The sequence below is a fragment of the Typopeltis vanoorti genome, chromosome 2, assembly GCF_054136105.1.
Source record: "Typopeltis vanoorti isolate ZY-2024b chromosome 2, IOZ_Tvanoo_1.0, whole genome shotgun sequence".
In the NCBI taxonomy this organism is placed as follows: Eukaryota; Metazoa; Arthropoda; class Arachnida; order Uropygi; family Thelyphonidae; genus Typopeltis; species Typopeltis vanoorti.
In genome coordinates, this window is record NC_143550.1 from 84,764,798 (window position 1) to 84,777,257 (window position 12,460).

A 12,460-nucleotide genomic window follows, 5' to 3' on the forward strand; every position below is an offset into this window, starting at 1 on the left:
TACATTTTTGACTTGGATAAATGGATGATTGACAGACAGGTATCAAAAAAGTAGTATATGGTGAGTATGAATCTGCCAGATATAATGTGACCTGGTGTACCCTAGGAATCAGTTCTTGGACCATTGTTGTTTAATCCATACATTAATGACATTAGAAAGGATCTAACTGGAAATGTTCAAATGTTTGCTGATGATGCAAAGAAAGATAGGATAATCAGTGATTTACTGATATCCAGCACTTACAGAATGATTTGAATAGGCTGGAAATTTGGACAATAATAATGGCTGTCAGTTCAAGTGTAAAATTATGCACTATGGCATGATGAGATTGCCACTGGCATATTATATTAGTGGGGTTAAGCTACAAGAAACTAACGAAGCTAGCAATGTTGATATTAAGGTGGATAGGAATTTGAAGTTCAGAAGTCACATAACATAGCAAAAATTGCAAATGCAATGCAGAGAATAATTGTGATATTGATATGAACTTGGACATGTAAGGATAAGGAGTTGTCTTGCCTCTTTACAAGGTCTTGATAAAACACATCTGGACTACTGTGCACAGATTTGGTCTCCTGGGTTCAAGGGGGATAAAGATGTTGTGGAAAGCATGCAAAGAAGAGTTTAAAGATTACAGAGGAATTATTGAATGTAGATTATGAGGACAGATTTAGAGTATGCGTAATATAGATACTAATTAACAGGAAATTGGTTTATTTAGATTGACAGCCAAAGAAAGAGGGGTGAAATGACAGAGTTCTATAAACTTCTTAATTATTGTCTGATAGAATATATTGTCTGATGACATTTTTCATTACATGGAAGGAGGGAGAAAGAACACAGGAGAATCCATGGAAGTTAAGTTTGTTCACAGTCAAAAAAGGGATAAAAGCTAGATTTTATTCTCACAGAGCAATGAGTGAAAGAGTTTACCTCTTGGAGTCATTAGGGAGTGCATCTAGTGTGAATGACAGCTGGAAAAGGCTATATATATTTGAATAATATATATAGCCTCTCTTGATGAGTCCTTGACTCCCCAGAGGTCTCAAATAATAATATTATATACAGTCATCTCTCAACTTACATCGGGGTTCCATTCAATCTGGCAGGACGTAAGTTAATATATTAAATCAACAGGGATTATAGGGATTAGGGACTTAACTGTAATAAGTATACTGTCATTTTAATTTTTAATTATAAAACTGTACTGTGCGTTACTGCCACTATAAAACAGGAGAATAATCACCCAAATCTTTCTCCACAATTACATCTTCACCTTCCCCATGTGAAGGCCCAAGGCTGCAGCTCTTCTCGTGTAACCTTTGTTTTATTGATGAAAATATCCAATGTGCTTTGCTTATTCCTCTTCTTCTTTTCATCATAAAGTTGTTTATAGCAAGCAAATACATCATGTACTTTCCTTTCTATTGATAAGTAGCGTTCAACATTACAGCAATCCTTCGATTAACATGCTCTTTAAAACAGGCGCATTAATCAAAAATGCATTAATCGAATATAATAACCTATGGGAAAAAGTATAATTCATTCCTCAAATTTCTTTTTTGAACACTTAATTTTTTTTTATAAAAGAATTAGGGTATATCTCAGGGGGCCTAGTTAAAGGAAAAACCATGAAGATGAAAAACAATAAAACATATTCAGAATATCAATTTATTATTCTACTTCTTAACAAAGAATGAGCTAATATAGTTTGGTGGGTATTGTTACTTTTTTTCATACAACTGACGGTATGGCCCTAATGCCTCTTCTACTACTTCTGCAAAGTTTATGCTTCTCTCTTCATCAGGGTCAGCCTCTCGGCATTGCTGCTTAAAAACTTTGATTGTACGAACATTTTTTTCGAATTGTTTCTGTGAAATCTCTTTGGGCTTCTCAGTGATTAAATTTTCTTCATATTCTTCAGGATCTTCCCGCTATGCATCTAAATTTAACAGGTCGGAATCACTCAATTTCTCAGAATGAGATTTAATTCACTTAGATTCATTTGAAAAGCCTCTAAAATTATTTGCAAAATATGGAAGAATGTGCTTCCAAATGGCTCACATATTGCTAGCAGTAATTTCATTCGACTTCGCAACTTTATAACCAGGCTAAGATTTCTCTGATTTGGGAAAAGTCTTGGAAGGCATTCATTCCCTTTCAAAACAGGCCAGTTTCATCGACATTAAATATTTGTTGGTCACAATATTCTCCTTCTTTCACAATTTTCTTCAAAATCTCTGGATATGCAGGCACCTCCTTATCTGCACTTGCAGCTTTGCCTGTGGTTAGAACATTATGTAGGCTATTTCTCTTTTTGAAATGCTCAAACCACCCAGCACCAGCATGGAATTCTTCTTTTCAATCATTGATAGCTCTTTCTTTCAAAGTTGCAAAGACATTTAATGCTTTTGATTTAATAAGGTCAATGTTTAGCAGGATCCGTTTTTGGTGACAATCTTTGATCCATGTAGAAAGAAGTTTCTACATGGATCAAATTCAATTCAATCATTATCATACTTTGATTTTGAGTGGTCTGCATGCATGATCAACTTGAAGCAACCTTATCTTTCTCTCTGTATTCAGCAGCTTTAATTAAAATTGCTCGTATAGTTGATTCACCCATTTTGCATTCTTGTCCAATCTTTGCCCTGGACTCACCTTGTTAATTTTTCTTTATTATTTCCAAGTTTTTCTTCCAATTAGATTACTTCTGAATCATCTTCACACTTCCATTTTTTTGCTCACTAATCCGTTTACTCATGATGAAAGGTTGGAAAAATACTTTAAAATAAAAAAAGTAAGGAAAACAATTGCAAAAGAGGCACGAGATGTGATTATCAAAATGCAATGTAATTAGCAGATGACATAAAATTTGGCAGTAAATTTGGAACATAGTAACACAGTGTACATGGAAATAATGTAGTATGCCATTAAAATGTAACTTTTTAAAATGTTTTAAATCGGTAACTAAATTATTTCTTCCTGTAAAACGTATAGATAGAAAAGTTTTAAAATCTGTAATATTTATTTTTAAGATGTATATAGGTGCACTAATCAAAACACATAACTGCAGAGAACATTTCTGCAAGACCCTTCACTGTGAATTGTTTAACTACCTCTTCTTGTTTCTCTTTTCTCTCTTCCTTTTCTAGTTCTTCATTTTCTGCAACATGTTCCTCCAGTTTGACCGATTCTTCGTTCATCATCAAATCTTAAGGCGCACTTTCTATGAGTTATGTCATCATCATCATCATCATCATTCACTTCAAGATTCACATTGTTTGCTAGGTCCACTATTTCTTCACTCAATTTACAAAGGTCTTCATTTTTTTCAAAACTTCCAAAATCATGCACAAACCTTTTAATGTATTTTTCCATATGTCACTCATACATTGAGAAGTCACTTCATCACAAGCCACAGCAATATTTTTAATAGCATAAATAATGAATGCTTTCCAGAATTGCATGAGAGTCTGATCATTTCCTTCAGTGGCAGAAATGGCTTGTGAAAAGTTCTCCATAGATAATAAGCCTTAAATACTGCAAGAACTCCCTAATCCATCGGTTGGATCAATGAAGTAATGTTAGGAGGAAGAAAAGTGACCTTGATCCTGAGGTGAAGATCACTGATGTGAGGTGGATGATCTGGAGCATTATCTAGAATTAATAAAATTCCAGATTTTCTTTCACACAATAGCTTTCTCCTTCAGTTGATTAAGGCATCCTCAAACAATTTTTGAGTCATTCACGACTTCTTATTGCTCCAATAATGAACTGGAAGAGTATGCTTCCTAATGTTTTTGAAGGCTAATGGATTCTCACTGTGGCATATCACAAATGGTTTCAGTTTATATCCAACCACATTACCGCCTAACAGAATCAAAATACTTTGAGAACTTTGAAACCTGTCACAGATTTTAGCTTTTTGTAGATGAATGTCTGCTCAGGCATTTTTTTTTCCAAACCAAGGAGGTCTCATTCATATTAAATATTTGCTGTGCAAATAATTTTCTTCGGTAATAATTTTATCCAATTTGTCCACAAACTCCTCGGCAGCCTTCTCATCAGCACTGGCAGATTCACCATACATTTTCAGATTATGCAGTGCAAAATGCTGCTTGAATCTCATGAACAACCACAAGAAGCATCGAATTCATAGTTGTAATTGGACTCTGCTTTCTCCTTCAACATATTAAAGAGACTTAGTGCCTTAGCAGTTATGGTCACAGAGTTAAGGAGTAGGTGCTTTTGGTTCAGGTCCTCTATCCATGATACATTAAATCAACAGAATTATAGGGATTAAGGACTCAACTGTAATAAGTATACTTCATTTTAATTTTTAAACCTTATAAAACTGTACTGTGCATTACTACTGCTATAAAACAAGAGAATAATCACCCAAATGTTCCTCCACAATTGCATCTTCACACCTTTCCCATATCACCGGTAAGACTTTGTCATTGCTTCATCACTATCATCAATTTAATGGAAGCAGATCCTTTCAGAGCCTCTATAGTTTTACCCTTATTTTTCAGAATGGTCATCACTGTAGAATGAGACTATCTAAAGTCATGTGTGATCACACTGACAGGCTTATCAGCTTCATGTTGCTTTATAACTTGTAACTTCGTTTCAAGATCAATTGCTCGCCTCCTTTTCTGTGATTCTTCACCAGGTAGGTTTTTTGATTGGTCATGTAGGAGCCATGTTGCACAAAATATAGCAAAATATTTAATGATAAATACACAAATAACCATTTCTCAAACAAAATCAACAGAGGAACTGTTGAAGACACGTGCCGATTGCTGAGGGAGGTTGCTGCTGAATGCAAATGTCACCACTGCACATGATGCATTGTTGCTAAATAGAAATCTCTTTACTTTATGCTCGATTGCATCTTGTTTGAAAATATAGTTGAAAATGTTATTTATTCCTTTATGGGATCACAAACGTATCTTTGAGCAGATGTAAGTCATGACTGTATATTATTATATAAATATGTTATATATATAACATTTTATTTTTATTTATTTATTTTTGAAAACCTTAAATGAAAGAAAAAACAAGAAGGTATAGCATGTAATAATGCAAAAAGCAGACCGAGGCGTATGTTCCAATGCCTGAATTGTCAGACACCAAACGAGTATGAGTTGACAGTTAACTAACCAAATTATATTCTGTAGTGGGTGAAATTATATGCATATTTATTATGATACAATATAATCAGGTATCATGCCAGATGGGATGTCACCTGGGTTATACAAGACCCCTGCATATTTTTATCAAGAATTAACAGAAATTGTGAAAATTCAGCTACTGGTGCGACCTAAACAAAACTGAATAGGCATCATCTATATCAGGCGTGGCATGAATAGGCATCATCTATATCAGGGCCAATATATGACGAGTGCTAGCGTCACGGGCCGCACACTTTTAGACAGAACTTAAACTCTGCATTTTTTCAAGGAAATAGTTATATATATTGAATTGCTATATTTGTTAAATCATTTTACTACTGGGAGAACAATACAAAATACTTGAAACTGATCACTGTAACCAGAACAAAGCAAGTGACTTTCAATGATGCGTTACTCTGGAGCACATAGAAATCTACCACTCTTTTACTACAACTCACACAGAGAAGCAGTAGATTTTATAAATTGAGTAATCTTCTAAAGCAATTCTGATTCCGTGTTGAGAATATAAATTGTTTCCGTCATCAGAAATAATGAATATGACTAGTATATCAATCAGAAAATCTGCATCATCGTTGATCTGTATCAATCAGAAAATCTGCATCATTGATAATACACATAATTTAATAGTTTTTATCCTGCCGCAGGCCTGCTGTTGACCACCTATGATCTATATAATAACTATCAATGGAAGAGCGGTTAACTAACAGTGAAATTACACAAATACCACATCAATATAATTGGTAAGACTGAGACAGAGTAAAAGCAATATCATCAACTAATTAGTCAGATCAGACAATACAGATCAAGTAAATGGAAGTAGTATTTATAGTCTTCACTGATAAACATGAAAAGGAATTCTTGAATAAAAGCAGTTTCAAGAAGTGATGTGGGCAAATTTCAAACTACAAAAATATTACTTGATGTCTAGGGTCTCACAGTAGGTGTCAGGAAGGAAGACAGAGTAATTGGAATAATTTCAAAGAGAAGATGATATGAAGAAAAACAAGATTCTTGTTAGGTGTAAACAGCAAAGAAGGAAATGCATCCCAGACTTCTCTTCTGCTGGTCTCTTATGCAAATAGTGTCTATTCAATTCTGTTCAGGTTACTCCAGCTGATTATTTTTACAGTTCCTCCTGGTTCTTGATAAAAGCAGTATGGGGGGGGGCCTGTAACCAGGTGGCATCTAACCTTGAAAAAATTACTGCAGTAAAGACAGTCATCCCCATAAGAGGTCTATACTCCATATATCTCTCATTGCACCACCTAAGGAGGTCACTTATTCCGTTAAGTATCTCCACTGTTAATGCACATAAAGAGGATATCTTGATTCTGTTGAACGTGCTGCTGTTTTTCCTGCCTACATGCTCTTCAATCAGATGTGATAGAGCAGCTTTGTACTATTTCGAAATGATACTTATATGCTAAGCTCGTGTGATATATTAGGCATCAACACATGAAAGAATACTATCAAAACGAATGATTTATACTGACTCATTCAGGTCTCTCAAGACCATCTGTTCTCTTATGCACAATCCACATCTAGTACTCAATGATGTTTTAGAGTTATTGTATTAATAATGGCCCTTAATTCTGATGTTCACTTGCGAGGGCTTCCCAACCCTGCCAACTTATACATAGCTTGGAAAGAAATCAACCGGACACTATACTGTGAAGAACAAACAACCATGTGTCCACCTTAATAAGATGTAGGACCTCCTTTTACTGTGATGACTGCAGCAATCCTATGAGGCATACTTTCCACAGGTGTACAATAGCAATCAATTGGAATTTTGGACCATTCTTCCTGTAGGCATGTAATGACATCTTGGATTGTTGTGGAGCAGACATCCTGTGACCTCACTCGATGCTCGAGTTCATCCCACAGATGTTCAATAAGGTTGAGATCAGTGCTCTAGGGAGGCCAGTCAAGTGTGGTGACATTCATGTCTGCAAACCATGCAGTAACAGTATCAGCCTTATAACGCAATGCATTGTCTTGTGAAACTGACAATGCCAGTTCTGTAAAAACAGTAAAAACACCACAAAGTAGGAAGCATTGCATTGTCCAAATACCTCTTAGAGTTCATTATGTTCCTGGCACCACACCCACAGCTGTCCAACTGCTCGGAAGAGGGTGTAGCATGATTCATTTTTCCATAACACAGCTTTCCAAGTTTCCACGACACACTGACATTTTCTTTGCACCACTGAAGACGAGGCTGAATATTGGTTCAGGTAATATAGGGCTTGCACATTGCAGTCTTACCATGGAAACCTATTTTGTGAGCCTTGGATCTGAATGTTTTTGTGCAGACTAATGTTCCAATCAATTCCTGGAACCCCGCATTCAATGTATCAGTTGACAAATGGCAGATTTTACATATCATCTTCATAGCACCCTAGTCACATTCGGTATCCGTGGTTGGCTGTCCATTGACGTCTTTGGTAGTATTTGAAGTCGACTCTCTGTGCTTCCATCTCAGTGCAGTATCGCTGATTATTGATTTGGGATGGCCCACTTTGTCAACAATTTGCTGAACAGATAGGATGCCATATTGCAGGCTTATCACAATGCCATTTTCAAACTCCATCAGTTCCCTTTTCATAACTGTTTCACCTAGGCACAGTTGCATCGACTTGAAAGCATCATATTCCTCATCACACAGAATGACACACCTTGTCCATGGCATTGTAAACTGACTTCTTTCCAAGCAGTTACCCAAGAAAGGTTATTTGCAAACTTATAGTATATTTTGTACCATGGATGAGCTTTTTTCTGTACAGTTTTAATTGTTCAGGTGTTATATAGGTCTTTATGTTCGTTGGGACTTAAATGTATTTGTAATCAAAGTTCATTGCTGATATCAACTAAGCTATGGAAGTTCACAGTGATAGGGCAAGCAGCAATTGAACATCAAAATTAGTCATGCACATAATTGAATGAAACTGTCTTAGCCATACCATGGCTGCAGCACCACTATATCTATCCCTTTCAAGAACATTCTCATGATGGTAAGCAGTACCACTTTCATACCACATCAAGTGTCCTCTAGAATCAGAGAAAAGACTAAAATAACTCTCACCTGTAAAGAGTACATTAGCTCATTGGTATCTTGTCCAATTTTTATGGATACAATACCACTGAAAATGTGCTCTACAATGAGCTGTGAATAAAGGGATGCAGACTACAGGCTTTTGGGCACAGAGGCATACTTGCCACAGTTTGTCAAGACATCCATGTACCATTAAAAGACATACCCTTTGAATGGAGTCAACTTATCGGCTGACCTGCCATGGTATGTCGATTATGTTCTGATGTTATAACCAAAAATCTGTCTTCATACTACATGGTAGAGCTAGGGCAACCTTTTAACAAATGTCTGGAACACATTCCATTGGTTTGAAACACTGCCCAGAGCCTGGATAGATGCTATGTGAGATTCCACACTCTCCAGCAATATCAGTAATTCTGCAGCTTTCTTCAAACTTTCCAATAATTCTTCCCAACATGAAATCATCTAGTGACGTCTTTGAGATGTTACAAGACATACAAGTTTACAACTTTATTCCTTTACGGAAAGAGCTTCCTTCAAACGCAATTCGCTTAACACAGCCTTTTGACTTATCCTGTTGAGTGCTACCCATGATCTCTTTGTGCATGATTCAAAAATTTGAATTTGTACCAGGTTTCTACTTGCAATCATCAGTTATACAAACTGATTTGTCTGAATTTGTGGTTGTAATGTTCAGAAGTAGTGTTTATCTTTAGGTTTTAGACATCAGTGTGTATAACAAAAGGAGAATTCTAGAGAGTTAAGCCACTTGGTTGTGGCCTATACAGGGAATTTTATATATATTATTATTATTATTTGACACCTCCAGGGAGTCCAAAGACTCCCTGGAGGTGTCAAATCTCGGAGGTGTTCCCAAGAGGGCACCTGATCTACAGCTCCGTCTCCACCATTCAATCAAAAACTGACCACAACTACACCAACGCCATCTACTGCTGACCACCACTGGTATTTCTAAAGACAATCACAAACATCCATGCCCACAGTGGGATTCGAACCCGTAGCCTTTTGGCTGGAGAGCAGATACGCTATCCACTCGGCCAACCTAGCCGACAATACATATAGTGCATTCCATAGAATTGACGTACCAACTAGTTTTGTTATCTCTCCACATCAGTAAAAACGAGTAAAAGTTTTTATAATTCTGCAATAAGCAAGCCACGTTTACAGATAAGATAACAGTAGTATTAACTAGTGTAGCACTTTTCACTTCACTAAAGACTGTTTGTTAACTACAACTGTAACAAAATTAATGCAATCTTCAGAAATAGTATTTGTTAGGTTTTGGACACCAGTGTTATTTCTTGGTTAGTGTTTACCATGGTTACACAATCCTGACTACCATATTTTCAGAAATTGATGTAATTCACATGCTCATCATATCTGAGAAAGGAAAATGGGTTGGATCATAGTGAGTGAGACCATGGAGGAATTAAGGTCAAGTGAGCATGGAATTCTATATACACTATTCTACATACTTTTGCACACACACACACAAATCAGAGATGTTTACAATTTAAATTTCTTGACTTAAATATTTGTTAACCACAGTGTTTGCTCTGATGATTCAAATCTTACATTAGAGAAATATTAGCTGTTAAGTTGAATAAACTAAGAGTTATTTTATTAATCCATTTTTCATCCTTAAAATGTTACAAGAACTCATAAGTATAAAATATATATGAATATCTTATATCTTTATACTGTATAAATAATGATTTAAGGCATGTTCTTGCTGCTATATCTCAATTATCAGGGTATACATAATAAATTATATTATGCCTGAACACTAAGAACAAGAAAATTTTAAAAAAAATAGGTTCTTGTAGGAATCTGCTGAGTAATGAAAGAAAAAAAAAAGTGGGGAAATGAAAGAAACTTCACTTTTTTCTCTTTGTTTTTCTTCCTCTTGATAAAGGAAAGGTCAAGTTAAATAATAAACAGTAGATTTTTTAACATTGAAAATAAATAAGTAAAATAAAAATTATCTGAAAGATTTTTAATATTAATGTTCATGTTAATAGAAAAGATCAAAAGAAGACAACTTCAATGGTATAGTTCGCCCACCATTTCTAGATCCCTTCTTGGCTTTGTGCCAAGAATAGTCGATTCATGCTGAAGGGGAGAAAGAAATGAAGGATGTACGAATTGGTCGCCAACATGCGAAATCACGTGCTTTCTTGTCTGTCGCTGTACTAGTACTAGCTTGATTTTTGTTGTTCTCTTTTTGCATTATTTTTTTATTATTAATTTGTATGATGGATCCAGTAGTCAACAAGTTCTGTTGTTAAACATTTCAGTAGCTCTTGCAAAAGAATATTGAATAATGTGCTGACATTCTGCGAAAAAGAATCGTCAGAAGGCCGTCTTCTTGTTCCCCTTTCTCAAGTCATAAAACGTGCAAGTGCAATTGCGGGCGTATCGGGGTCGACTGTTAAAAGAATTCGTAGGGAATCAAAAGGTGAAGGTAAGCCAAAATTTAAATCTCCTAAAAAAAAAAAGTGCCAGAGAAAGAAAACCATCGAAACCGTAGCTTTGAATGATTTTGATGTAGACGTTATAAGAGCTATTCACGAATTTTAAGTATTCAAGAAAAGAGTGCCAACTATTCTGAACCTGATTCCTGTGCTTAAAGAAAAAATTAATTTTCCTTGGAAAAGAGAAACTTTAAGGAAAATACTTCATGAAATCGGATTTTGTTTTAAAAAGTCCCAGAATAAAAGGAAACTTATCATGGAGCGAAGTGACCTTGTTTTATGTAGAACGCAGTATTTGCACGTATTAACACTCTACGTACATTTTTCCAACTGTTATACAAGCAAAATAGTTACACTTTAAAAACAACAATGTTCGTAAAAGAAAAAGTTAAATTTTCCGACCTGTAATAACAAACAAACTCAGTTTGTTTATTATTACATCCCAGAAATCAGACCGATTACCCTATTATCGGAATGGATTCTCCTTTTTCTGACATGTGCAGTAGTTTTGAGGGACCTCAAATCGGTGGGCGAACTATATAGACATATCGAGAGAATGCCATCAACAAGAGGTTACCCCATCTCGCTCTGTATGCAAGATTAGAAGAAAAAAGAAAAAAAATGAAGATCAAGAACTAAATGGATAACATTAATAAAGGTGATACATCAATAAAAACATGATGCATTGGCCCTGAATAGCATTAGTTGCATCAACCATTATTCCAATCAAATGAAAAGACATCATAAAAATTATGAGGTCTGAAGAGTTATACTGCAAAGCAGAGCAAAAAGAATAGTCAAACAAACTTTAACAATAGAATGGTATGTAAGAATTCAAATTTGTATAGATTAATTGATAACAGTTGATTTTCTTGCTTCATCTCCAATTCTGAAGGACTTTTAGAGTTTAAAAATAAAACTTACAAGAGTTTGTATGGACTACTTATGCCTTTCAACGAACAGGAATTATAAAACTGCTGATGTCACAATTTTTTAAAGGTTGTCAAAACTTAGTCTTTTTATTAAAATTTTGCTTGCACATCCTTCAAATTTATTCCTAGGATAAACCCATACAGTTTCTAGAATTAGAAGTTCAGTTCACAATATACATGCTGCTGACTACCCATGGAACACATAGACATCATAATTTTGGTTTCAACCAATATGAAAAGTTCCAACCATCCGCTCTTCCGTGATGTATCTGGTTCAAAGATAGGTTATGTCAATCAACAAGGCTGCTTATAAAAACAAATTTTGGTGTTAGCAACAGTGCAGGTAATCCTCTTCCCATAGTCATAATGTATTTGATCTTCAGCAGTTTAGAGATAGGAAGAAAGAGAGTTAAAATGAGCATATGGAAAGGGGAAAAAAAAGTCTACCACATTTCTATCAGACAAGCTAACGTACCTTCAGTTAAATCCTATAAGGAAACAAGAAATATTAATAAATGTTCCTTGCTTACTAGATGAATTTGAATTAAAATTTCTTAATGCAAAGCATATAATTTAGTCAAGTCTCAAATTTCTGCATGGTTCACTGGTTCAATATCGAAGTGAATGTTTATTCATTTTGTACAACCATCAAGGATATATAGCAGGAAGTTAATGATGATAATACAGTCATGTCTCACCATAGCAAATACCTTTTAACAAATTCATTCTCTATAACAAACAACTCAAAAGTCCCAACCCAAAGCCCTATGGGCAGAA

The 12,460-nt window shown here is 35.2% G+C and overlaps 1 protein-coding gene across 1 annotated transcript in view; it reads right to left on the reverse strand.

Moving 5' to 3' along the window:
• LOC150109221 (early endosome antigen 1-like) overlaps positions 1-12,460 on the reverse strand; it is a 72,742-nt gene that overhangs the window by 16,095 nt on the left and 44,187 nt on the right. The gene's annotated exons all lie outside the window — the stretch shown is intronic.